At 42.3% G+C, this 27,012-nt stretch overlaps 1 protein-coding gene across 14 annotated transcripts in view; it reads left to right on the forward strand.

The window, feature by feature from the left end:
- Positions 1–15,498: 15,498 nt before the first annotated feature.
- Positions 15,499–27,012, forward strand: part of myo3b (myosin IIIB) — a 655,750-nt gene continuing 644,236 nt past the window's right edge. For all 14 annotated transcript variants that reach the window (XR_013577968.1, XR_013577969.1, XM_078552132.1 and 11 more), the window contains exon 1: positions 15,499–15,622. The gene's annotated coding sequence lies outside the window, so the exon portion shown is untranslated. The remainder of the gene's footprint in view (positions 15,623–27,012) is intronic.

Here is a 27,012-nt window from a genome sequence, read left to right on the forward strand (position 1 = left end):
TTTCCACCAGGGATCACTGAATAGCAATCAGAAGTTTTGACTGATTTTGTTCCTGTCCTTCAGCAGCTCTATTGGAATCTTCATGACTTTAAACACTTCAACACCATTCGTTTCACAATGTAAATAGGCATAAACATTTACAAGCAGCCTTTGACAAAAAACAATTGAAAGAAAACAATTGATTTAATAAACAAGATGTCAAGAAGCAAAATAAGATCAAATTTAAATATTCCAATGAACAGAAATAAAAAATGCTAACTACAAAAGTTCTTTCTATTGCATATAATTATAATACAACAACAAAAAATCACTAAACATATATCTTTAAGAATTTAAGAATATGCTGATAGAACAAAAAGAGAGCAGCTGCTTTTACTGTCAAACTTTGCACATAGAATTAATGGATTTCAGCAACTGTCACATCTGTTAGCAGTAAAGGCAGCACTATAGTACTTGAAAATTTCTGAAAAGAGAGACATGTTGCCGAAGCTTTTTGTCTTGCATTCATCAGGACAATTGCAAGAATGCCAAGTTTCAAACAATTACAACAATTTATACTACAGGAAAAAAAGTGTGCTGATTGGTTGGCAAGTCAACTCTGATTGACTGAGTTGTTTCCATGAAGAAAGCAATGGGGAAATGTAGGCTCCCTAAGCACCCAGGTAATTCAAAAAAGGTACAAGGCCTGAACATATTCCTTTTGTTTGTAGAGAATGGGTCACTACATATGAATGTATATCGCTTCTAGCACGCATAAATGAGCCATGTTACAAGCTTGACTGACTATCTTAAATTGGCTGTTAGTGTAACAATTAGCACACTTAGGATTGTTCAGCAAGTGATGCCCAATTGAAGAATCACATCTGACAGTAGGCATTTCGTTATGGTTTTTGCAAGCACGGGCCGATCGAATCAAACATCATGATCCTTCAGTTGTCCATAATAGGCAGAGTACAGACCGTACTCGACCAGCAATTATATAGTGCCTTTCATAACCTCAAAATGTCCCTAGGCTCTTTACAGCCAATGAAATATGTTTTAAAGGTGACATTAAAAACATGAGAACTAGGTGCAGGAGTAGGCTGTACAGCTCCCAAACATGCTGTGCCAATCATAGTTGATCTTTTACTTCAATTCCACTTTCCTGCCCTATCCCCAGGTTCCTTGATTCCCTATTGCTATTGGGAAACTATTGCAATGTTGGGAAATGTTGGCCACCCTGCTATTGCAGAAAGGTGAGAGAGAAAAACCAGGGAATTATGGACCAGTTAGCCTAGCATCTGTTGTGATAAACTTACTAGAGTATAATATAATTAAGGATATTTTCCAGCTGATCAGAGAGAGCTACCATGGATTTGTAGAGGATAGGTCATGCCTGATGAACCTGATTGATTTTTTTGAAGAGGCGACTTAAGTAGTGAATAGTGGAATTATTTATGGATGTTATTTATATGGACATCCAGAAAACATTTGATAAAGTCCCTACTAAGAGACAGCTATTTAAATTTGAGGCCCATGGAACTGAAAGCAAATGATTGACCTGGCTGGGTAATTAGCTAAGCAGTAGGAGACAGAGTCAAGTTAATGGGCAACTACTCTAATTGGTAGTATGCGACTAGTGGTGACCCACAAGGATCTGTGTACCCATATTTATTAACAACTTAAATGATGGGATAGAAAGCCACATATCCAATATTGCTGATGATTCAAAGATGGCCAGAATTTTAAGCAGTGTAATTGGAAGCATAACATTACAAAGAGATATCGATAGATGAAGTGAATAGCAATACTGTGGCAAACAGATTCCAATGTAGGCATATGTGCTGTGGATATTTTGGACCCAAAAAGGATAGAACAGGGTACATTTTAAATGATGAAAAGGTAGAAACAGTGGGGGCCCAAAGAAACTTGAGTGCCAGGTACATAAATCATTTAAATATCAGGAACAGGTATAAGAAATAATTTGAAAGGCTAATGGAATGCTGGCTTTATATCTAGAGGACTAGAATATAAGTCATACTTCAGCTATACAAAGCCCTGGTTAAATCATACCTGGAGGATTGTGAGCAGTTCTGGGCACCACACCTTAGGAAGGATATACTGGCCTTGGGGAGAGTGTAGCATAGGCATACCAGAATGATATCTGAACTCCAATGGTAAAATTATGAGGAGAGACCAGCCATACTAGGGCTGTATTCCCTGGAATTTAGAAAGTTTAGGGTGATTTGATCAAAGTATTTAAGATATTAAGAAAAATAGATTGGATAGATAGGTAGATAGGTAGAGAGGTAGATAGATAGATAGATAGACAGACAGACAGACAGACAGATAGATAAACAGATAGACAGACAGATGGATAGATAAACAGATAGACAGACAGACAAACAGACAGATATAAACTATTTTTACTGGTTGAGAAGTCTAAGACTATGGGGCATAACCTAAAAATTAGAGTCATACAGTCATTTACAGCACAGAAGGACACCATACAGGTTCATGCTGGCTCTCCATGGAGCAATCCAATCAGCCTCATTCACCCACTCCATCTCCTTAGCACTCAAGTTTACTTCTTTCAAGTGCCTACCTAATTTCCTTTTGAAATCACTGATTGTCTCTGCTTCCAACAAGCTCATGGGCAGCAAGTTCCAGGTTACTACCAGTCACTGTGTAAAAAATTTCTTCCTCACATTCTCCTTGCAACTCTTGCTCATTCTCCCCTAATCCTTATACATCAGTTAATGGAACAGCGTTTTCTTGTCTACTTTATCTAAACCTGTAGTAATCTTGTACACTTCTATCAAATCTCCCCTCAATCTCCTTTGCTCCGAGGAGAACAACCCCAGTTTCTCCAACCTAACCTTGCAGCTTAAACTCCCATCCCTAGAACCATTCTGGTAAATTTCCTCTGCACCCTCTCAAGGACCTTCACATCCTTCCTAAAGTGTGGTGACCAGAGGTGGACATAATTCTCTAGTGATGGCCTAACCGGAGTTTTACAACATCTCTGCTTTTATACTCAATGCCCCTATTTATGAAACCCAAGATCTCATGTGTTTTACTCTCTCAATATGTCCTGTCACCTTCAAAGATTTATGCAGATGCATCCCCAGGTCTGCCTGTTCCTGCACACTCTTTAGAACTCTGCCATTAAATCTATATTGCTGCACCCTATCATTTCTGCCAAAGTACATCATCTCACACTTCTATGTATTAAAATCATCTGCACTTGTCTGCACATTCTGCTAGCCTATGTCCTAATTAAAGAGCAATATCACTGTTTGCCACTTCTTCAAGTTTGATATCATCAGCAAATTTTGAAATTTTACTCTATATTCCAATATCCAAGTTCAATATATAGCAAAAAAAACCTCCACTAACCCTCAGGGAACACAACTGTCTAGTTTTCTCTAGTCTGAAAATTAACCATTTACTATGACTTGCTGTTTTCTGTGTTTGAGCCAATTTTTTATCCGATTTGACACTAACTTGTTAACTGGTCTTTTATGTGATACTTTGTTAAATGCTTTCTTAAAATCCATACAGACAATATCAAATTTGTTTACAACAAATATACATTCCTTTGAGGCACAAAAAACCAACAGGAAAAGTGATCCAACCATGAATGAAAAGAGAAGATAAAGGTTGTATTCGATCAAAAGTTGCCAAAAGAAAATAGTAAGCCCGAGGATTTGGTGTTTTTTAGAATTCAGCAAAGGAGGACCAAGAAACTGATAAAGAAAGAGAAAATAGAATATGAGAGTAAACTAGCGAGAATAATAAAAACTTCTATTGGTATCTAACAAGGTGCTATGACATGGCAGATGATGTGTGCCAGGTGGACCAAATCCACAAGGGAAACTTGGCCACGCTATCACAATGGTTTTGCAATTTATATTTATTATGAGAAGGTGTATGCACTGAATTCAGAAGGAATGAGTCCACAAAGATCTTTAGAGATTTTAAAAGTTAAATTAAAATATTTATTAACAAAGTAAAAGATTTCAAGCACATACATAAGACTACAATTATTAATACTACAACAAATCCTAAAATTCCTAATTAACCTGACTCTCAGTTACACCCCCCTTTAAGGCATCAGTCAAAAATAGATTTTTTAAAAAGCCAACAAGTTAACATAGTATTCACTTGACAGTGGAATTTCAAATGGCTTTCTCCAACTTTAGTTACTGGACACAGACTTATGCACAAATGGCTGGAGGCTTCTTCAAGGCTGTTTCACAAACTCCCGTTAGTTCTTACATGACCCCCCAACATTACCTTTCATTCTCCTTTCTCTCTCTTTAATATGTAAATTCCATTTTTCTATATATCTTTGGAAATGTACTTTCCTGTAATATAAAAACTTTCATGTTGCTAATATGTCAGTAACCTTTGGGAAAAATAAACACACTGCTTAGCCTTGCTTACCTAGCTAGCATGTAAACATACTAGCATCCCTCTGAAATTCAAACAATCCCTTCACTTATCTAAAAATTCAAATTCCCTTCACATTTTACATGGAATGTGAATTGTGAGGAGGATGCTCATGAGGCAAATGCACATGGGATACAGGGTAATTAGATAAGGTGGATTCAAAATTGGCTTAGTTGTAGGAGACATAGGGTGATGACAGAAGGATGCTTTAGTGACTGGAAGCCAGTGTCCAGTGGTGTACCACAGGGATCTGTGCTGGGTCCCCTATTATTTGTCTTTTATATAAACAACATAGATGGCTATGTTGGGGGTAGGATTAGTAATTTTGGGGATGACACAAAGATTGGCTGGGTGGTTAACAGTGAGGTTGAGTGTCTTGGGCTACAGGAAGATATAGACGGGATGGTCAAATGGGCAGATAAGTGGCAGATGGAATTTAACCCTGAAAAGGTTGAGGTGATACACTTTGGAAGGAGTAATTTGACAAGGAAGTATTCAATGAATGGAATGACACTAGGAAGTTCTGAGGAACAAAGGGACCTTGGCGTGTGTGTCCATAGATCTCTGAGGGCGGAGGGGCATGTTAGTGGAGTGGTGAAAAAAGCATATGGGACACTTGCCTTTATCAATTGAGGCATAGATTACAAAAGTAGAGAGGTCATGTTGGAGTTGTATAGAACCTTGGTGAGGCCACAGCTGGAGTACTGTGTGCAGTTCTGGTTGCCACATTATAGGAAGGATGTGATTGCACTGGCGGGGTTGCAGAGGAGATTCACCAGGATTTTGCCTGGGACAAAACATTTTAGTTATGAAGAGAGGTTGGATAGACTTGGGTTGTTTTCATTGGAGCAGAGAAGACTGAGGGGTGACCTGATCGAGGTGTACAAGATTATGAGGGGCATGGACAGGGTGGATAGGGAGCAGCTGTTCCCCTTAGTTGAAGGGTCAGTCATGAGGGGGCATAAGTTCAAGGTGATGGGCAGAAGGTTTAGGGGGATTGTGAGGAAAAGATTTTTTACCCAGAAGGTGGTGATGGTCTGGAATGCGCTGCCTGGGAGGGTGATGGAGGCAGGTTGCCTCACATCTTTTAAAAAGTACCTGGATGAGCACTTGGCACGTCATAACGTTCAAGGCTATGGGCCATGTGCTGGTAAATGGGATTAGGTAGGTAGGTCAGGTGTTTCTCACGTTTCGGGGCAGACTCGATGGGCCGAATGGCCTCTCATGCACTATGTGATTCTGTGATTCTGTAATTCTGTGATGCAAAGAAGCTTCAAGGGGATGTGGACAAGTTAATTGAGTGGATAAGAGCATGGCAGATGGAATATAATGTGAAAAAATGTGAAATTATCCACTTTTGTAGGAGCAGTGAGAGATTGGGAAGTGTTGATGCCCAAAGGCACCTTTGATGTCCAAAAGTGTCCTTGTTCATGAGTCACTGAAAGCGAGCATCCAAGTGCAGCAAGCAATTAGGAAGGCAAATGGTATGTTGGCCTTCATTGCAAGAGGGTTTGCATATAGGAGTAAAAGAACCTTGGTTAGACCGCACCTAGAGTATTGTGTATGCTTTGGTCTCCTTATCTAAGGAAGGATATACTTATCACAGAGGGAGGGCAACAAAGGTTCACCAGGCTGATTCCTGGAATGGCGGGATTGTCCAATGAGGGTAGATTGAGGAGACTGGGCATATATTCTCTAGAGTTTAGAAGAATGAGAGGTGCTCTAATTAAAACTTACATAGAAATGTCGAAAATAGGAGCAGGAGTAGGCCATTCGGCCCTTTGAGCCTGCTCCGCCATTCATTGTGATCATGGCTGATCATCCAACTCAACAGCCTTCTCCTGCTTTCTCCTCATATCCTTTCATCCCTTTCGCCCCAAGAGCTATATTTAACTCCTTCTGAAAACATACAATGTTTTGGCCTCAATTACTTTCTGTGGTAGCGAATTCCACAGGCTCATCACTCTCTGGGTGAAGAAATTTCTCCTCATCTCAGTCCTAAATGGTTTACCCCATATCCTCAGACTGTGACCCCTGGTTCTGGACTCCCCCACCATTGGGAATATCCTTCCTGCATCTACCCTGTCTAGTCCTGTTAGAATTTTATAGGTTTCTATGAGACTCCCCTCATTCTTCTGAACTCCAGCGAATATAATCCTAACCGACTCAATCTCTCCTCATATGTCAGTCCCGCCATCCCAGGAATCAGTCTGGTAAACCTTCGCTACACTCCCTCTATAGCAAGAACATCCTTCCTCAGATAAGGAGACCAAAACTACACACAATATTCCAGGCATGGTCTCATCAAGGCCTGTATAATTGCAGCAAGGCATCCCTGCTCCTGTACTCGAATCCTCTGGCTATGAAGGCCAACATACCATTTGCCTTCTTTACTGCCTGCTGCAACTGCATGCTTACTTTCAGTGACTGGTGTACGAGGACACCCAGGTCTCGTTGCACATTCCCCTCTCTCAATTTATAGCCATTCAGACAATAATCTGCCTTCCTGTCTTTGTTACCAAAGTGGATAACCTCACATTTATCCACATTATACTGCATCTGCCATGCATTTGCCCACTCATTCAGTTTGTCCAAATCACACTGAATCTCTGCATCCTCCTCACAGCTCACCCTCCCACCCAGCTTTGTGTCATCTGCAAATTTGGAGATATTACATTTAGTTCCCTCATCTACATCATTAATATATATTGTGAATAACTGGGGTCCCAGCACCGATCCCTGCGGTACCCCACTAGTCACTGCCTGCCATTCGGAAAAAGACCTGTTTATTCCTACTCTTTGTTTCCTGTCTGCCAACCAGTTTTCTATCCGTCTCAATACACTACTCCCAATTCCATGCGCTTTAATTTTACACACTAATCTCTTACGTGGGACTTTGTCAAGAGCCTTCAGAAAGTCCAAATAAACCACATCCACTGGCTCTCCCTCATTTAGTTATATCCTTCAAAAATTCCAGTAGATTTGTCAAGCATGATTTCCATTTCGTAAATCCATGCTGACTCTGTCCGATTCTGCCACTGTTTTCCAAGTGCTCAGCTATTAAATCTTTTATAATGGACTCAATTTTCCCCACTACTGACTGGCCTATAATTCCCTGTTTTCTCTCTACCTCCCATTTTAAATAGTGGGGTTACATTAACTACCCTCCAATCTGTAGGAACTGTTCCAGAGTCTATAGAATCTCAGAAGATGACCACCAATGCATCCACTATTTCTTGGGCCACTTCCTTAAGTACTCTGGGATGTAGATTATCGGGCCCTGGGGATTTATTAGCCTTCAATCCCATCAATTTCCCCAGCACCATTTCCCTACTAATACTGATTTCTTTCAGTTCCTTCCTCTCACTAAACCCTGTGTTCCCCAATGTTTCTGGTATGTTATTTGTGTCCTCCTTTGTGAAGATAGAACCAAAGTATGTACTTAGTTGAAAAACAAAAATACCTGGAAAAACTCAGCAGGTCTGACAGCAGCTGCGGAGAGGGATACAGTTAATCTTGAAGAAGGAATGTATTTAGTTGGTCAGGCATTTCTTTGTTCCCCATTATAAATTCCCCTGTTTCTGACTGTAAGGGACCTACATTTGTCTTCACCAATCTTTTTCTCTTCACATAACTATAGAAACTTTTACAGTCAGTTTTTCTGTTCCCCACAAACTTACTCTCATACTCTATTTTCCCCTTCTTAATCAATCCCTTGGCCGTCCTTTGCTGAATTCTAACCTGCTCCCAATCCTCAGGTCTGTTGTTTTTCTGGCCAATTTGCATGCCTCTTCCTTGGATCTAATACTATCTCTAATTTCCCTTGTAAACCATGGTTTGGCCACCATTCCTGTTTTACTTATGTGCCAGACAGGAATAAACAATTGTTGCAGTTCATCCATGCGCTCTTCAAATGTTTGCCATTGCCTATCCACCGTCATCTCTTTAAGTAACGTTTCCCAATCCATCATAGCCAACTCGCGTCTCATACCATCGTAGTTTCCTTTATTAAGATTCAGGACTCTAGTCTCAGAATCAACCACGTCACTCTCGATCTTGATGAAGAATTCTATCATATTATGGTCTCTCATCCCCAAGGGGCCTCGCACAACTAGATTGCCAATCATTCCTTTCTCATTACACAATACCCAGTCTAGGATGGCCTGTTGTCTAGTTGGTTCCTCATCGCATTGATCCAGAAAACCATCCCGTATACATTCCAGGAATTCCTCCTCTATGGTATTGTTACAAATTTGATTTGCCCAATCTATATGCAGATTAAATTCACCCATAATTACAGATGTTCCTTTATTGTATGCGTCTTTAATTTCCTGATTAATGCCATTCCCAACATTACCGGTACAGTTTGGGGGTCTATATACAACCCCCAGTAACGTTTTTTGCCCCTTAGTGTTTCTCAGCTCTACCCGTACAGATTCCACATCGTCGGAGCTAATATCTTTCCTCACTATTGTGTTAATTTCCTCTTTAACCAGCAATGCAAACTCCACCGCCTTTTCTTTTTTGTCTGTCCTTCCTAAATACTAAATACCCCTGTTCATTTCCCATCCCTGGTCACCCTGCAGCCATGTCTACGTAATCCTGACTATATCATACCTGTTTATATCTATTTATGCAGTTAATTCATCCACTTTATTGTGAATGCTCCTCGCGTTAAGGCACAATGCCTTACGGCTTGTCTTTTTAACATTACTTGTCCCATTCTCACTATTTTTCACTGAGGCCCTGTTTGATTCTTGCCCTTGATTTCTCTGCTTATCACTTTTCTTATTCCCCTTTCTGTTTTTTGTTCTTGTCCTTGATTCCCCCTCCTCTGACTCATTGCATAGGTTCCCATCCCCCTGCCAATTTAGTTTAAACCCTCCCCAACCACTCTAGCAAATATTCCCCCTAGGACATCAGTCCTGGTCCTGCCCAGGTGTAACCCGTCCAGTTTGTACTGGTCCCACCTCCCCCAGAACCGGTCCCAATGTCCCAGGAATCTGAAACCCTCCACGTCACACCATCTCTTCAGCCACGTATTCATCCGATATATCCTGCTATTTCTATTCTGACTAGCAAGTGGCACTGGTAGTAATCCTGAGATCACTACCTTTGAGGTCCTACTTTTCAACTTACTTCCTAACTCCCTATATTCTGCTTTTAGGACCTCATCCTTTTTTCTACCTATGTCGTTTGTACCAATGCGTACCACGACCACTGGCTATTCACCCTCCCCCTTCAGAATGTCTTGTAGCTGCTCTGAGACATCCTTGACCCTAGCACCAGGGAGGCAACATACCATCCTGGAGTCTCGTTTGCAACCACAGAAACGCCTATCTATTCCCCATACAATTGAATCCCCTATAACTATTGCATTCCCACACTTTTTACTCCTCCCCTATGCAGCAGAGCCAACCACGGTGCAACGAATTTGGCTGTTGCTGTTTTCCCCTGAGAGGCCATTCCCCTCAACAGTATCCAAAGCGATATATCTGTTTTGCAGGGGAATAGCTACAGCAGATTCATGCACTGCCTGCCTAATCCTCTTGCTCTGCCTGGTGGTCACCCATTCCCTTCCTGCCCATGGACTCTTGGCCTGTGGTGTGACCACCTCTCTATATGTGCTATCCACGATACTCATTGCCACGCGGATGCTCCAGTATCCCAACTGGTACTCCAGCTCCGAAACCCGGGCTTACAGGAGCTGCAGCTGGAGACACTTCCCGCACACATGCTTGCCCCAGGCACTGGAAATGTTCCTGGCTTCTCACATAGAACAGGGAGAGCTCCCCTGCCATGACTTACCCCTTTAAATTAAATTAAACCTTTTGGAAGATACTTAATATCAAATAATATCAGTTACTCTAGGGCCCTTCTTCCCTGCTCTCGTTGTTGCAGAATATAGCCCTTACAAACAATGAACCACAGAATAAGACCTTAAAAACTATAAGCGATAAAAGTAGTAAATACTTACCCGACCATACTCACAGTACTCAAAGGATCACCTCGTTCCCTCCTACAAAATCTTACAAAATTCTTTCTGGGCTCGACAAGGTAGATGCAGGAGGGATGTGTCCCCTGGTTTGTGGGTGGGTGGTGGGGGAGGTCCAGAACCAGGGGACACAGTCTCAGAATAGGAGGCAAGCCATTTAGGACTGAGATGAGGAAGAATTTCTTCACTCAGAGGATGATAAATCTTTGGAATTCTCTACCCCAGAGGGCTGTGGAGGCCGAGTCATTATGTTCAAGGCAGAGATCGATAGATTTCTAAATAGTAAAGACATCAAAGGATATAGGGTTAGTGTGGGAAAAAGACATTGAGGTAGAAGATCAGCCATGATGATTTGATATGGCAGGTGGTATGTGCCAGGTGGACTAAATACGCAAGGGAAACTTGGCCACGCTATCACAATGGTTTTGCAATTTGTATTTATTACGAGAAAGCTTATGCACTGAATTCAGAAGGATTCCGTGCACTAACACCTTTAGAGATTTTAAAATTAAGTTAAAACATTTATTAACATAAAAAAACAAAACAATAAACACACACAAGGTTACAATTACACAGTTGATTAGTCTTAACAGCTCCCAAAATTCTTAATTAAACAGGCTCCCAACTACACATCCCCTTTAAGGCAACAGTCCAAAATAGATTTGAAATCATAAAATCAATCCAGCAAGGTTACCACAGCACCCATTCGACAGTGGAATTTCAACGGCTTGTAACACAACTTCAGTTACTGGACACAGCAGACCTCTACTAAATTGGCTGGAGGCTTTTCCCCAAGGACTGCTTCACTTGGTGTACTTTCTGATCTCACACGACCACACCCCCTACATAGTCTTCATCCTTCTTTATACACATTTTTCCTCTCTTTAATCTGTAAATTCCATTGTTCTGCAGGTCTTTGGAAATTTACTTTTCCCATAATATAAAAATCATTCATGCTGTCAATATAGCCTCTTTCTTTTTGGGAAAAATAAACACAATAATCTTGCCCTATTTATCTTGTTAGTCGTAAACATCCCACCATCCCTTTGAAACCCAAACACCTTTCCACTTTTCTTAAAATGCAAATTTCCTTCACACCCTACCTGCTGCCCTCATCCACATTTACTCATTCAAATGCCTTTTACACCTAACTACTTTTGATAATTCCAACCTTGCAGTCTATCTGACTTTAATTTAATTAAATCAGCCACACAGACAACCATAAACCCACGATAATATTATGAAAAATATTATAGTTTCGTGACAGAGTTAATTGAATGGTGGAGCAGGCTCAAGAGGTTGAATGGCCTACTCCTGCTCTTATTTCCTATGTTCCTATGTTTCCTTTGTCAACCGTCTTTGTTACTTCGTCAAAAAATTCAATTAGGTTACTCAAGCACGATCTGCCTTTTACAAATCTGTGCTTGCTACCCTTAATTAACTCAAACCTCTCCAAGTGTCTGTTGACTTTTTTCCCCCCGATTATTGTTTCTTAAACTTTACCCAGTACAGTACCAAACTAACTGGCCTGTAGTTGCTAGAATTGACCTTAGCGCCTTCTGGAATAAGGATGTGACATTTACCACTCTCCGGTCCTCTGGTACCTCCCCGGTATCTAGAGGCGTCTGGAAGATTATGGCAAGCCCTACTGCAATCTCCACCCCAAGTTCCTTCAGCGACCTGGGATGAAAGCCTTCTGGACTAGGTAACTTATCCATTCTAAGCATAGCCAGCCTTTCCAGTACCTCCTCTATCTCAATTTTCACCCCACCTATTACCTCTACTATCTCCACTTCTACTGATGTTCTGTAAGATTCCTCTTCCTTAGTAAACACCGATACATGAAGTACTCATTAAGTATTATAGCCTTGTCCTGTCCCTCCAAGTATATATCACTGTCTTTGTCCCTAATAGTACCCACTTCACCTCTTATTATCCATTTACTGTTTACATGCCAGTAGAAGGTTTTGGATTCCCTTTTATGTTGACTGCCATTCTATTCTCATACTCTTTCTTTGCCAGTCTTATTTTCCTCTTCAATTCCCCTCTGAAGCTATTTTATGTGACCTGGTTCTCACTTGAAGAATTCACCTGACACGCATTATTCTTTTTTTTTGTTTCATTATATTCTCTATCTCCCTTGTCATCCAAAGAGCCCTGTTGTTGGTTTCCCTACCTTTCGCCCTTGTTGGAATGTACCCAGCCTGCACCTGAAGGATTTCTTCCTTAAAGATCACTCATTGTTCTGTTACAGTTTTTTTGGACAGACTTTGGTTCTATTTAAACCTGGCTAGATCCCTTCCCATCCCATTGAAATTAGCTCTTTTTCAATGTAGAGGCGTTTTACTTTTGATTGTTCCTTACTCTTCTGCATTACTAGTCTAAACCTTATGATAGGATGATGACTCTTACCCAAGTGTTCCCCTACAGACACTTGGTCCACTTGACCCACTTCATTTCCCAGTGCAGCAATGCCGCCTTTCTGTTTGACCGAGAACATACTGACCAAGGAAGTTCTCCTGAATACATTTCAAAAATATCTCCCCCTCCGTACCCTTTACTCTAATACTATCCCAATTGATATTTGGGTAACTAAAGTTCCCCATTATCAACGCTCAAAAGTTCTTGCACAGCTCTGTGATTCCCCTGCAGATTTGCTAGTCCATTTTTCTCTCTTACTATTTGGAGACCCAGAGAATACCCTAAGTAATGCGAGCATACCCTTTTTGTTTCCCAACTCTAATTAAATAGATGTTGCCCTTGCCCCTTTAAGAATATCCCCTCTTTTTATCACTACAATGTCTTCCCTAATCAGTGCTACAACTCCACCTCCCTTTCTTCCTTCCCCATCTTTTCTGAACACTTTATACCTGGAGTGTCCAGTCCTCACCATTTTTCAGCCACATTTCTGTTATTATCACTATATCATATGGCTATTTGTTCTTGTAGCTCACTAACCTTATTCACTACACTTTGTGCATTTACATACATGCATTGTAATCCTGCCTTTGCATTCCTTATAGTCCTTCTTAGTCTGCTCCTATTCAAAATGGAACTACTCCCTTCTCTAGTATTGTCCAATGCTCTCACTTAATGCACCTTATTCCTTTACTTCTATATGCTAATGTCCATTCCCCTGCCGATTTACTTTAAACCCTCCCCAACCACACTGGTTAACCTCCCCATGAGGATATTGGTCCCAGTCCTATTGAGGTGCAAACCTTCCTTTTTGAATAGGTGCCTTCTGCCCCAGCATCACTCCTGCATCGTGCCTCAAGTCACACATTGATCTTCGCTATCTTCCTATTTCTACTTTTGCTAGCGCATGGCACTGGGGGTAATCCAGAGATTACTACCTTTGAGGTCCTACTTTTTAACTTCCTCCTGAGATCCTGAAAGTCTGACCATAGGCCCTCAATACCTGCCCTCTCTATGTCATTGGTACCAACGTGTACCACAACTTCTGGCTCACTCCCTTCTCCCTGCAGAATATTCTGTACTCTCTCCATGATGTCCTTTACCCTGGCACCAGGGAGGCAACAAACCATACAACACTCACACCAGGCCTTTCAGGTGTGAAATTAGGAAATACCTCTACATACAAAAGGTGACAGAAGTTTGGAACTCTTCCGTAAATAGCAATTAATGCTAGATCAATTGTTAATTTTAAATTTTAGACAATTGATTTTTGTTAACTAAAGGTATTAGGGCATATGGGGAAAAGGCTATATGGAGTTAGGTCACAGATGATTTAATTGAATGGGGCTATATGGCTTACTCCTATTCCTATGTTTCTAACATTGCAGTAAAAATGTACATAGCAAGATTTCACAAACAACAATGTTTGGGCATGACCCCAAAGCTTATTTTTAGTGACGTTGATTGAAGGATAAATAAGGAGCAGAAGTGGCTCAGTGTGCAGTGTTTCCGCCTCTGAGCTGAAAGGCCCTGGGCTTAAGTCCCCCTCCAGGACTTGTTGGCCAATCAAGAACCCAGCTACTGGTGCAAACAAACTAGTGTGTGTTGGTTCCGATGCCCAGCCCCAATAAAAGGGGAGAGTTAGTGGCAGGAAGGGCATCTGCCTGTAAAACCACCTGCCAAATCCAAAGTGGTGGCTGGTAAGAAGGGTGATTGTTCAGCATTGTGATGACCCCACGTAACATGGGAAAAGCTGAAAGATGAAGGAAGGATTGAGGGATAAATATTGGCCACAACCCCTCTCTGGCTCTTTTTTGAAAAGTGGCATGGAACTTTTTTCTAACCATCCTGTGAGGCCAGACAAGCTTCAGTTTACCATTTCATCTTAAAAGTGGTGTCTTCAAATGTACACCATTCCATTGGCATTGCACTGTCATGTCAACCTAGATTATGTGATTAGGTCTCTGGAGTGTGGCTTGAACATTTGATCTTTTGAGTTCGATTGAAGGCTATTGCTGATTAGAAGCTGACACAAAAACATAAAATGACTACTTTCATTACACATAACTTCATAATGTGAATCTCCTGAATTGGATATAATTCATCACTTACTGCAAGGCAGCAGCTATTACATTCGAATGGCATTTTTACAGCACTTATATGTTCAGTACTCCAAGCAATAAACTGGGCAATCAGGATTTTACAGCTTATTTCAGTGCTTTGTTTTGATGAGTATGTACAAATAATATGATGACTGAAGAAGTGCTGATTAAATCCGAGAGTAAAGTTGTCACTGTGTCCTGCTGTTCCCCCCCCCCGCCACCTCCCCCGGTAATTTATACATTGCTTCCAGCAAGCCTTTTGATTTCCATCCGCATTGACTCCCCGGGTTTGCATTACCCTCGGTGAATTCTTTGTCGAAGGCGTCGGCTCATCAAGTTCTGGTTAATTATTAAGCCCGAGGTGAAACTGTTAACCTGGAAGGCACCTGTTTTCGGCGATCAAGTGGAAAAGACAGGTAAGATAAAGCTTAGCGTTCAACTTGTTGCTTTTCCCGAATGAAAGTTGTGGACAGTTCGGGGTGGTCCGGAACGGAAAAAAAATTAAAGGCGCGCGCTGAGCGGCGGGGGCGCGCGCACCGAGCTTGCTGAGGAGAAACTGGGTGAAGAACAAACAAATGTTCCAATTTCTGCAAAAATCCTTCTGCTCAGACAACTTGTTTGTTTAAATTTTAATACCGGGAGACTGGGGCCAGCAGGAACCTACCAGAAGAGGGTAAGCCGAATTTTAGAGTTTGGGTATTTTTTGTTTGCTCTTTCCTCAGTGTGAGGTCTTTATCCTCCTGGGCCAGATATGACGTTCTATTTAGGAACTAAAGTGGATCAGCTGAGATGCACATAGTTCTTCAAATGATTCAAAGCAGTAGACATTCTATATTTTAATAACATATTTTATATTATATTACATTTAATTTTTGCTTGTATACCTTTTTGTTACAAAATGCATATAAAAATGTACTGAATTTTATGGGCCACCCAAGGGTGGGGAAGCAAGTGGGTGGACCTGTATGTAAGGGCATGGTGCCATTGGTGGTGTGTCTGCCATTGGCCCGTGCACCCCACTCTGATTTTACGGGAAGCAGGGGAGGTGTTGGATGGGTTGCCTGTCCATTGCCCAATTGAGTCCCATAAGTTGGCAACTAAGGGCTTCATCTCACTGCCACCCTGATTTAATTGGTGGTGGCAGAGGCCTGTGTTCCAAGTGCAGGTTTAACCATGCGGGCTGCAGGCCAGTTAAAGTTGGGGGGTGGGAAGGTGCCTCTGGCTGGGCCCCCAGTGTCATCTGGAGGCCCCATCCCACAGTTTTGCCTCCCCATGTCGACCCTTGCATTCCCTTCACTGTTGAACATGCCTCCCCCCATATGCCCCTGCTGATAGCCCCAACGAGATCCCACACGTATCTTAATGTCTGGATCCACTGCTGAATGCCACCACGTTGGCCTCCTGTAGTACCAGCACTGGCTACCACACCTGCTGCCACTGCTGGTGTACAGACAGACAGAAATCTCACCTTATATTAATTAAAGGGCCATCACCTGAAAAATTAAAGCAAGACGAGCCAGTTAAGTGGAGGTTGGCTCACCCCTGACATTTACACTGGGGTGCGGGGAGCCCACCCTATAATCCAGTACAGTACTTAAATGTCAGACTGTGAGCATTCCAATTAGAGGCGATTTGGGAATTTCATTCAGCCTGGACATGACCAAACTTAAAAACTTTACCCATTTAGGCTGTGATTGGGAATTCACTACGTGAGGAATTCTGGTTCCAAACCCCATTTACTGCTCTGTGGTTAGAATATTGGCCCAGAATTTCTGAGAAAATAACATAGAGTGTGCACATTATTATAAATCTGTAAATAACACAACACTTTTTTGAGAGGCAGAATGTGTGAGTTGCAGATTCTCACAAATTGCTGAATGATTTGCTTCATTCTGTCTTTAACCTTGTGAAACCTGGAGCTTGCCATCAACCTCCCAATGAGTTTTAAGAAATTGCTGCTGTTATGCTGTTAAATCTTAGAGACTGATAACTTTTAAAAAGAGACATGAATTTCCCAGTGACTGATGAAATGAGTCGCACAACAAGGTTTCATGTTTTTTTGACTTTTACAGCAACAAACAAACTAAAATCAACATAGACTAAACATTACTTAATAGGCAATTAATATACCAAACTACAGAACAGATACTTGCTTATTAACTAATTCATTCAACTGAAAATACTTTACAACCTGTTTGTACTTTACTTCACGCTCTCAGCAGATATGTAACCTTGTAGATTAAGCCCCACACTCCTCCCTGGCTTTTCAGCAGGTTCCGTTACCCCAGCCACACCAGGGCAAGTCTTGCAGTGTCCTTTGAAAGTCTCTTCACTCAGTTTTCTGAGTATCCCAAAACTGACTTCCAGCAGCAATGTCTGCTCATGCGGCTTGGTCCTTAAATTTCCACAGGTCTCGTCTCTTCAAACAAAAAATCAGTTCCCCTTGGCATCCTATTTGGTGGCTAACACAAATCAGTCTCTTCCTTTGCTTTGAACAGCAGCAATTGTTTTCAGTCTCCTCCTCTGGGTCTCTGAGTCTGAGACCAGCTGCCATTCTTTTGAGTCAAGTTATGAAAACTGGCACTTGATTTTCTGTAGGTTTCAGCCTGGGCCTCTTTCCCCATGACAACTAAATCACATGAACCTGACCCCATACAGAGTTTTAGTATGATTTCACTATCCCCATTCCAGGACATTCCGCTTTATCTTAAATTAAAAGAAACAGTTTAAAATATAACCATCTTATAGAGTCTTGCATTTGCAACAAAACAAATTAAACTTGCTTCAGAACGTTGGGGAAGGTATTTAAGAATGTAAGGACCTTTTGAATTATGAGATTTACTTTCCTATGATGCCGCTCAACCTCTCTGGCTCAGAAAGGAAATTAAACTGTAGTAGTAAACTGCAATGAAACACGAGGGTATTCAAGAACATGAAACTGTAGGCTGATTCCTGCATGTAATAAATTATTCCTATAAGTTTTTAAAAATTGGCATTTTAAAAGCTTCAATTTTTTTCCTACTTTCCCTTTCTGTCATTTTTTTCTAATCTTGCTTTCCCTCTTTATTTCTCTTTCCGTATCTAATTTGACTCTAATTCACTATATTTCTTTTCTGTTTCCTTCTCTTTCTTTAAATCTTACTGGTTAGGTTGGTCCCATTGTTCACCAAGTCCTAGATGCCCCATTGATCTCACTGCGCCATTATCAGATTGTACTTGCAGCAATGTTTTGAGCTTAAGGGTGAGAACATGGGAGGAGGGTCTCAGAAGCTGCTAAAGAGAGAAAGGTTCAAGACAGGCCGATGTCACATATTCTGGTTAGCAGTGGTTTCCAGTTGGTACAATACCTGATAACAAATTTTACTGTATATAAATACAAGTATTTCTTTCTCTCTTTCTCATGATATCTGTGTCTCAAACCCTGCAGAATCTGAGACTGATGCCAACTATGCAGACAAACAAAGCCCCAGGTTACCATGGCCCAAGTTACTGCATGTGCCCATCTATTATTCAGGCCACCTGTCTCTCCTGCATCAATAGGATCATGGTCTCTTTAACATTCCCAGATCTCTTATCCCCTAGTACTTGGTTCTCAAATGGGGATCTGTGGTTCCCTAAGGGTCTGCAAGAAGATTTCGAGGGAGCTGCCAAAAACAACAAATAGAAACTCTATCATCTCAATCTGCTGGCTCCCTGACCCTTAGGTTATTCCTAACTTTCACTTCTGGGTTATATCTGGCAATCAGGTTGTTCATTTTATTCCTCTCTTTGGACATGTAAATACAAAGCCAATCAGCAAAGCACTTACAGCTGAGGTCAGTTCAGGTCAGGGCATTTTGCTACAGACATGGTTATCAGTGCATAGAGAGATGCACTGGAACTGAGTCAACAGGGAGTAGGTACATTGAGACTATCACCAGTATTATCAAAAGATCACAGTTTTCCTCGATTCATTCAGTAAGGAACAGCAGTGTGTGAATAATAACCAACAATGATAATATCACCAAAGGAGAGCTTTTTCTGTACCTTCATTCACTCCAGTGGCCGCCAGTAGTGCTGGGGTTTAGGACCTGGTTAAGGTCATGTTATCTGTCACTTTATCTCTGACCTGATGATGGTAGAAAAATAACATTGTATCTAAATTCTAGTTATTGACTAAAGGGTATGGTGTTAATAAATGATTGGATTTTAAATCATTTGTATCATAAATACACTTAATGATTGTGCATATATTAGAGGTAGTTTTGCTTATTCAAAAGTATAACTTTAAATGTCACAAGCATTGTGGAATTCTTTCATACTCATGAAAAAACTTGTTGAATGCTCAAAATTATGATTGTTTCCTGAATTGCTTGCTTGCTATTTTAAGTTAATCAAACCCTAAACAATAGTGCAGAGAGATAAAATTGAATATCTTTTAAAAAGGAGTGTCTCTTAATTCCAATTCTTAATTCTATGACACAATTGTTCCCAATGGTGCATATTAAAGAAGGCTTTTTTTATGACCTTCAACTTGTTACCAGGACACAAAAGCTCAACATTTGCTTCATACCTCCAGTTTCCAACCTCTCCCAATGCATCACTCCCTCAGTATGCACTGTAGTTTATGCGGCCAAATTTCTAGTCAGTAAGTAAAACAAAAAAAAATGCATGTTCAATTGTATAACTAATCTTTATACAGAAAATATATTTCTGCTCTGTTACATAGGGAATTTTTATAACATGGGAGGAGGGCCTCAGAAGCAAAATGGTTCAGAACCCTTGTCCTAGTAGCCTCTGACTTCAACTAGCTAGCCTGTATTTTTGATTAACAAACAGCCTTGCAAAGCATGCCTGGATCTGCCTCATAATCCCAATTGGCTGGATGCTGAATTGCCTTGAATTCTAATCACTGCACCAACCGAGGTCATTTGCCCTCAAGACAGGTCAACAACTCGTTGAATCCGCTGTTTCCTTTCAAGCTCCTAACCTAATAACGTTTTGGTTTGGCTTTACATCTCCTTCTGTTTCCAATCATGGGAGCATATTAGGTACTACTCTGAACCATGCTTCCCAATCTTAGTTGTCCTATATCAGGAACTCCATCTTGTTCAAATGTAAAAGAAAACAGCCTAACTCATTCTGAGATGGTGGTAGGTGATGCCCAATGCTCCTGGGTTACAAAGGGAAACTAAATTGACCAGTTATTTACCTCTTTATGTTGAGGCAGCCTTGGCTCAGTGGTGGCATTTATGGGTGGAATCTTCTGTTCTGGAGTCTAAACCTGCTGGCGGCTGGGAAAGTCAGCGTGATTCCTGTTGGACAGCTGAACACACACACTATCTTCCACTGTTCAGCTAATTAATTATAAATCCGTGAAGAGCACAGTGAATCTCTTGGCAGGGCAGGCAGGAAGTTGCCTGCCCCGCTGTTGCCTCAAGGGGTCGAAGGCCCTGGTGCCATATTTAAAGGTCACCTGGGCAGACATTTACTCACTGCAGGCCAGGATCTCTGCATTACTTCTCTAGAGTCCTTGCAGCCACAGCTCGTCCTGGAGAAGCTAGCAGATGTGAGCAACCACATCCTGGGACATATGAAGGCGCCTCAAGCATTACCTCTCGCTCATTTCTAGGTAAGGACATCTCCTGCAATACACTAATGGTCAGGCCAATGCTCACCGTTGCAGTATACCCTGTTCACCAACATCTTGACCTTCTTGAGGCCCTTGCTGCTCAGGCCTTGCTCTTCCTGGCCCTGTGCCAGTGGGCTCTCCTCCTCATCTGGATGAGAGCCAATACAAAGGCATAGTGCCTGCAGCCAGCATCATCGACATCTCAGTGGACCTGTGAATGAATTGAGGTGATAAATTTAGTGAGCATGTTTTTTTACAGGTTTCCTTCCATCTCAAAGCCAGCAGACCAGTTCTAAGCCCTTCACCTGGCCTCTGTCTAGACATGGCATCCCACCCCACCCCTTCCAGGTGATGGATATCCTGGAGGACCAGAGATGGGTGTTCCTCCCATTCATACATGAATGCACATGGGGACATTGCTCTTTAATCAGGGTGATAAGAGCCATGTGCAAGAAGCTCCCCCTCACGTTATTCTGCTTGCCTGCACTACCCTTGAGACTGCATAGAGAGACCATTACCTTGGCAGCGTAGAAAGAGCCCTTGCTAGCCATGACCATTTATCTGGGAGAATGGAGGCTTGGAGTCATGAGTTGGCTGCCATTGCCCAGCTGTGCCTCTTGGAGGCATCTACCTCCCTGCCACTGACTGACACTGGCAAATGGCACAGAATGAATGGCAGCTCCACATCTTGCTGGGATCTCAATGTTATGAGACCCATGAGTTGGGAACAAACCTGCTGCTGTGTGGGCTTCACCATAAAGAGGAGAATACAACAGAGCATGGTTGACATTCAGTTGCCCCATAATTATTAGCATGTCCCTTTAGTTGGCTGACCTTGAACTCCGCTCACCAGAAAAGATGCTCTTCTCACTTTGAGGGATCTCACTTACTGCCTAGCAAATGGTCAAGGTCAGGTTTGAAAAGTGGTGCACGTCACATTCCAGACTCAATCCACCACCATCTGCACTACCTTTGTGACCCACGAGCTTCCCCCATCACTCTTGAGCCACCTAATATCAGCATTCCTCACCCCTGTCATCCTTGAACCTTCCCCCATTACCCTGGACCCTATCATGATCCACCTCCACATGCTTTGCCTCCCCTCAGAACTGACACCTGTTCCCATCCCCATGCCTCACCATGACTCTGCCCCATCCCATTATCCAAGCCATCTGTCTAGCCCTCCTCCATGACCCCCCACCATGAGACCTTCAACTGCCAAACTCTCACCCTGGACCTGCGACCCTACCGCATTCCACTACCCCCGCTGTCTGTGACTGTTTCCTCCTATCACCAGTTAATTCCTTAGTCCCATAGTTCACCTTCCATAACCCACCGCTGACACCACGATGCTGCCCTCTAAGACAATCTCTCCCCCCCTTTACCCTGTTTAGCCTACCTCCCATGTCCAGCCTTGGCGCCGCTTTTACTATCGGCACTCGATATGAGTGATGTTATGTGAAGTCCCAAAGAAGGAAAATCAGCATCTACTGACCTCAATAAAGCTCGCCAAGTGCACACCACTTACGTACAGTGGTAAAAATAAACATTCTATATTCTCACTGGCGGGGAACTTAATTTGAAGGGCAGACTTAATTCCAGCGAGGTGGCCTTTTATTGAACGTGCATGCATGAGATGTGCATACATGCAAATGGGGTTCCCAACAATGTTCGTTGGGAAGCTTGACCTGCATTTAACCCACCTTGAAAGTTGGGAGAATAAAATTCAAACAGTTCATCCCACTATTGCGAATCCAATTTTTTGCCTCCCACCAAATTAAATGTTGCCGCCTGCCATGATTCCCACGGTTGGCGGGACCAGAAGACTCCACGATATGTCTGAGTTAGAAGGCTATGAATTCAATACATATTCTAAACACTTAAACACATATATTCTAAACTGGCACCTCAGAGCAGTACTGAGGGAGTATGGTGCTATGTTCTGGATGACATGTTAAATGAAGGCCCCACCTGCCCTCTCAGGTAGATGTAAAAGATCCCATGGCACTATTCAGAGAAGTACAGAGGAATTGTCCTGTTGTTTGAGTCAATATTTAGCTCTCAATGAAGACCTGAAACAGATTGGGCAGAATTTTATGGCCCTGTTTCGGTGAGCGGCGGGCCGTTATAAATCCCATTGACGACAGCGGGAACGTAAAATCCCGCTGTCGTAAAACTCTGCCCATTATCTGGTCATTTATTTAATTGCTATTTGTGGGCTCTTGGCAACAAATTAGTTGCTGAATTTCCTACATGACAACAGTGACTGCACTTCAAAAGTAGTTCATTAGCTGTAAAGCGCCTTGGGACATCCTGAAAGGTGCTATACAAATGCAAGTCTTTTTTAGGATGCCTTTAAAAACTTCCCATCCTGTAATTGCACTCTTTCTTCAGTGATCAGGCGACAGTGCCTTCCTATTGGGGATTGGTAGAGATGTAGGTTTATGTTGACAAGTAGGAAAGTAAATGGGAAAAAATTGATTGGTAGTGTGTGAACGTTTACATTCTGATAACATATATTTTGTAAATGATAGCCAAAGTGACCTCTAAATATGTTACATAATATGCCATTGCCATGAACATTGTATTTTCATGAAACATTATGTATGTCAGCAATCTAGAGTTATAAAATGATAAAGGCGGTTGTCAAGCCCAGTACAGGCATGAGGATATAACAAAATTTAAAGCTGTATTTTAAAATGGACACAACAGCTTTTAAGATGGCTGACAATACATCATGTGACTTTGGCAATATTGGCTTCAGACAGATTTGAAACTCAAGCAAACATCTAAACTAAAATATGGATATGCAGCCACTTGTGAAATTCTCCAATCCCTTTGTTAAGAATGAACTGACAACAGAACAAGACTATTGCCTTTCTGCTTCACCCTGGGCCATAAAGACATCAAAACTCAATGGGCGGAATCATCCTAGATTTGCACTAAGTGTAGTACCGGGTGGGTAAAATGACATTTTACCCGTCGGCTACAGTGGCAGGTTTTCACGGCTTATCATCCCAAACCCCGCGCATTACTTATGCATTCCTGGGAAACAGGCTATTTCCATGGTGGGCGGGCTCTCATTCGCCTGCCACATTATCTCGTCACCGCTTCATCACACCAGGCACCACATTTAAAGTACAGACACACTCAGTGCTTCCAGCCCAGGGCTGCAGCAAAGAAGACATGGCCCAGAAAGGCAAGATGCCTGCAGCCCTCAAGCGCCTTTTGGATGCTGTGGAGGCCTGCTATGATGTCCTCTACCCCTGCTCTGGCTGCATGAGGGGCAGTTACATTACCATAATATAAAAGCAAAATACTGCGGATGCTGGAAATCTAGAACAAAAACAAAAATACCTGGAAAAACTCAGTAGGTCTGACAGCATTTGTGGAGAGGGATACAGTTGACGTTTCGAGTCTGTATGACCCTTCATCAGAACTAAGACATACAGAAATGAGATGAAATATAAGCTAGTAAACCACTCCGGCTTGGTAGCCGATGACAGTGGTGATCGGTGCCAATGTTGCACAGAAGAGGTTGGCCATCCAATGCAGATAGAGGATGAATGATCTCACCCGTGCAGCCAGGGTATGGCAACCATCTCATCACTCTAAACTCACACACTCAATCCCATCACACATTCACTGGCATCCCACTCACTGTCAGCTCAAGGGACATCACCACCCATTCTCATATGTCCATCTGGCCCCAGCACCTCTGGAGACTGCCTACTTCGGCATCACCATCTTGAGGCCACTTGCGCAGATCAACATGTGCCCCCAAACACACCCTGGGTTACCCTCCTTCCCCAGTACAGCTCTCGCCCTGCAGCTTCTTCCCTTGCCTGAGGCCACTTCTCCCATTTCCCCAAGCAAGACCTTGCTCTGCAGCTGGTGAAAAGCCACTCACATATGGCTGATCTGGTAGGTAGAGACCTACCCGTGAGCCCCACTAAAAGTGATGTGGTGCTGTCTGTGAAGTCTGCTGCTGATGACTGCGAGTGCTGACCAAAGCAAGGTAGGCAAACAAACCTTGAAGTCCTGAGTGAAGTGCAGCCTGCCAAGTGCATGTCTTATCTATGCTGTTGTGAAACATGTTGACATGTTTTCCTGCCAATGTGGGCGGACGATCCAGTGGGGGGCGGGGGTTGAGTCTGGCGGGCTGGACTTATTGTAATACAACAGCATATCATTATGAGGTTCCTGAAGCCCAATAGCAGGGAACGCAGCCCACCATTGGCGGGCAGAGCGGCCGATCGCAAACTGGTATCACGACGTTGTGAAACCAATTTTTGGCCTTCTTGCCATATTGTCCGCTCACGCCACCGAACATGCCCGACACCAGCGGGCATGGAAAATCCCAGCCAATGTCTTTTCTCAAAGGCATTCAAAAGAGTAATTTAAATTGAATGGGGTCATTCAATTAAAAAAAGCCATGGCTTTTAAAAGCTCTCAAAGTGTGAAAGGCTAAAACACAAAATGTGAAAAAAAATTACCTTTTTTGGGAAAAGGGACTTTGAACTTGGAATTGGTCACATGATTAGGGCAGCCATGTTTGTTACCCATTCTTTTAAAAAAATAACAGCAGGAGCTGTTCCAGTCAGAAACACCATGTGAGATACCATCTGAAACATCATCTGAAAAGCCATTGAACCAGCTGAAAACCAATTACGCAGCCAAGACAAAACCGCTATGCCTTGAAAGTGGAAGAAGGATTCTCCCCCAACCAGTTCCATTTTCAAGTTCACCTGAAAGCCGACACCTGGCAATTCAACTGCAAGAAATCTCTCAGCTTGCTGAGAATTCTCTGCTTTACAAGACCTTGACTCCAGCTAAGGTATCAATTCAGCTAACAGGCCTACTACGTAATAGACTGAAATAATACCACTTAGTAACTGTATTGTTTCTTTCTTCATCTGTATCTCATTTTGGTGTGTATGATATTTTGTGTGAAACATCATGTTCAAACCTCTGGGGAAACTGTGTGATAGTAAATAATCCTCTTTGTTTTTAAATTCACAAAAACTTGTTGCTGGAAATTATTGAAATTGGGACAAACCACTCTGAGGTTAAAACACTAACCACACACACGTAAAATAGTTTGATCACACAATAAGAAAAGACATAAACTCTGTCTGTGACAGTGGTTCTGAATTATATTGTATTTCAGCTTATATTTCGCCTTTCTCCTAACTATACTCAGTTCTGCCGAAGGGTCATGAAGACTCGAAATGTTAACTGATTTCTTCTCCACCGATGCTGCCAGACCTGCTGAGTTTTTCCAGGTAATTCTGTTTCTGTTTTGGATTTCCAGCATCCGCAGTAGCTTTTAGCTTTTTGTTTTTATCTCTGAATTATATTGTGATGACTGTGAAAGTAGTAAACATTGTGAACTAAAAGTCTTTTATGGTTTTATCAGTCAATGCTTTATCATCTAATGGTTCTGTGAAATCAGAACTTTGATCTCTGTCCAGTCATGTTACTTTCTGTGGGGTGTGTCTCAGAAATGGAGTGTACATAAGATTTAATTCAACGGCATCTCTTGAAATGAAACATTTTGTTCATTTCATTAAGCTGAATGGGAAGAATGTCAGCTGTGATTTAGTTGATAGCACTCTTGCCTCTGATTCAGAAGGTTCTGGGTTCCACTCCAGGACTGGAACACAAAAATCAAGGTTGTCATTCCAAGGAGGGAGTGCTGAGGGAGTGCTGCACTGTTGGAGGTGCTATCTTTCCAATGAGAGGTTAAAACGAGGGCCCAACCTGCTCCCTCAGATGGATGTAAAAGATCCTATGAGTAATGTGGTTGACTCTTAAATGCCCTCTAAAATGGCCTAGCAAGCCTCTCAGTTGTATTAAACTGCTACAGAAAATGGGATAAGGACTGAAACTGGATGGACCACCTGGCATTGACTTTGGCACTGGAAACAACAACGGCAAACTCAGCCCTGTCGACCCTGCAAAGTCCTCCTTACTAAAATCCGGGGGCTTGTGCCGAAATTGGGAGAGCTGTTTCACAGACTAGTCAAGCCACAGCCTGACATAGTCATGCTCATGGAATCATACCTTACAGATAATGTCCCAGACACCACCATCACCATCCCTGGGTATATCCTGACCCACTGGCAGGACAGACACAGCAGAGGTTGCGGCACAGTGATATACAATCAGGAGGGTGTTGCCCTGGGAGTTCTTAAAATTGACTCTGTACCCCATGAAGTCTCACAGTATCAGGTCAAACATGGACAAGGAGAGCTCCTGCTCATTGCCATGTACTGCCCCCCTACAGCTGATGAATCAATGCTCCTCCATGTTGAACACCACTTGGAGGAAGCACTGAGGGTGGAAAGGGCACAGAATGTACTCTGGGTGGGGAATTTCGATGTCATCACCAAGTGTAGCTTGGTGGCACCACTATAGACCAAGCTAACTGAGCCCTGAAGGACATAGCT

The sequence above is a fragment of the Cetorhinus maximus genome, chromosome 11 (genome assembly GCF_964194155.1).
Source record: "Cetorhinus maximus chromosome 11, sCetMax3.hap1.1, whole genome shotgun sequence".
NCBI classification, from domain to species: Eukaryota; Metazoa; Chordata; class Chondrichthyes; order Lamniformes; family Cetorhinidae; genus Cetorhinus; species Cetorhinus maximus.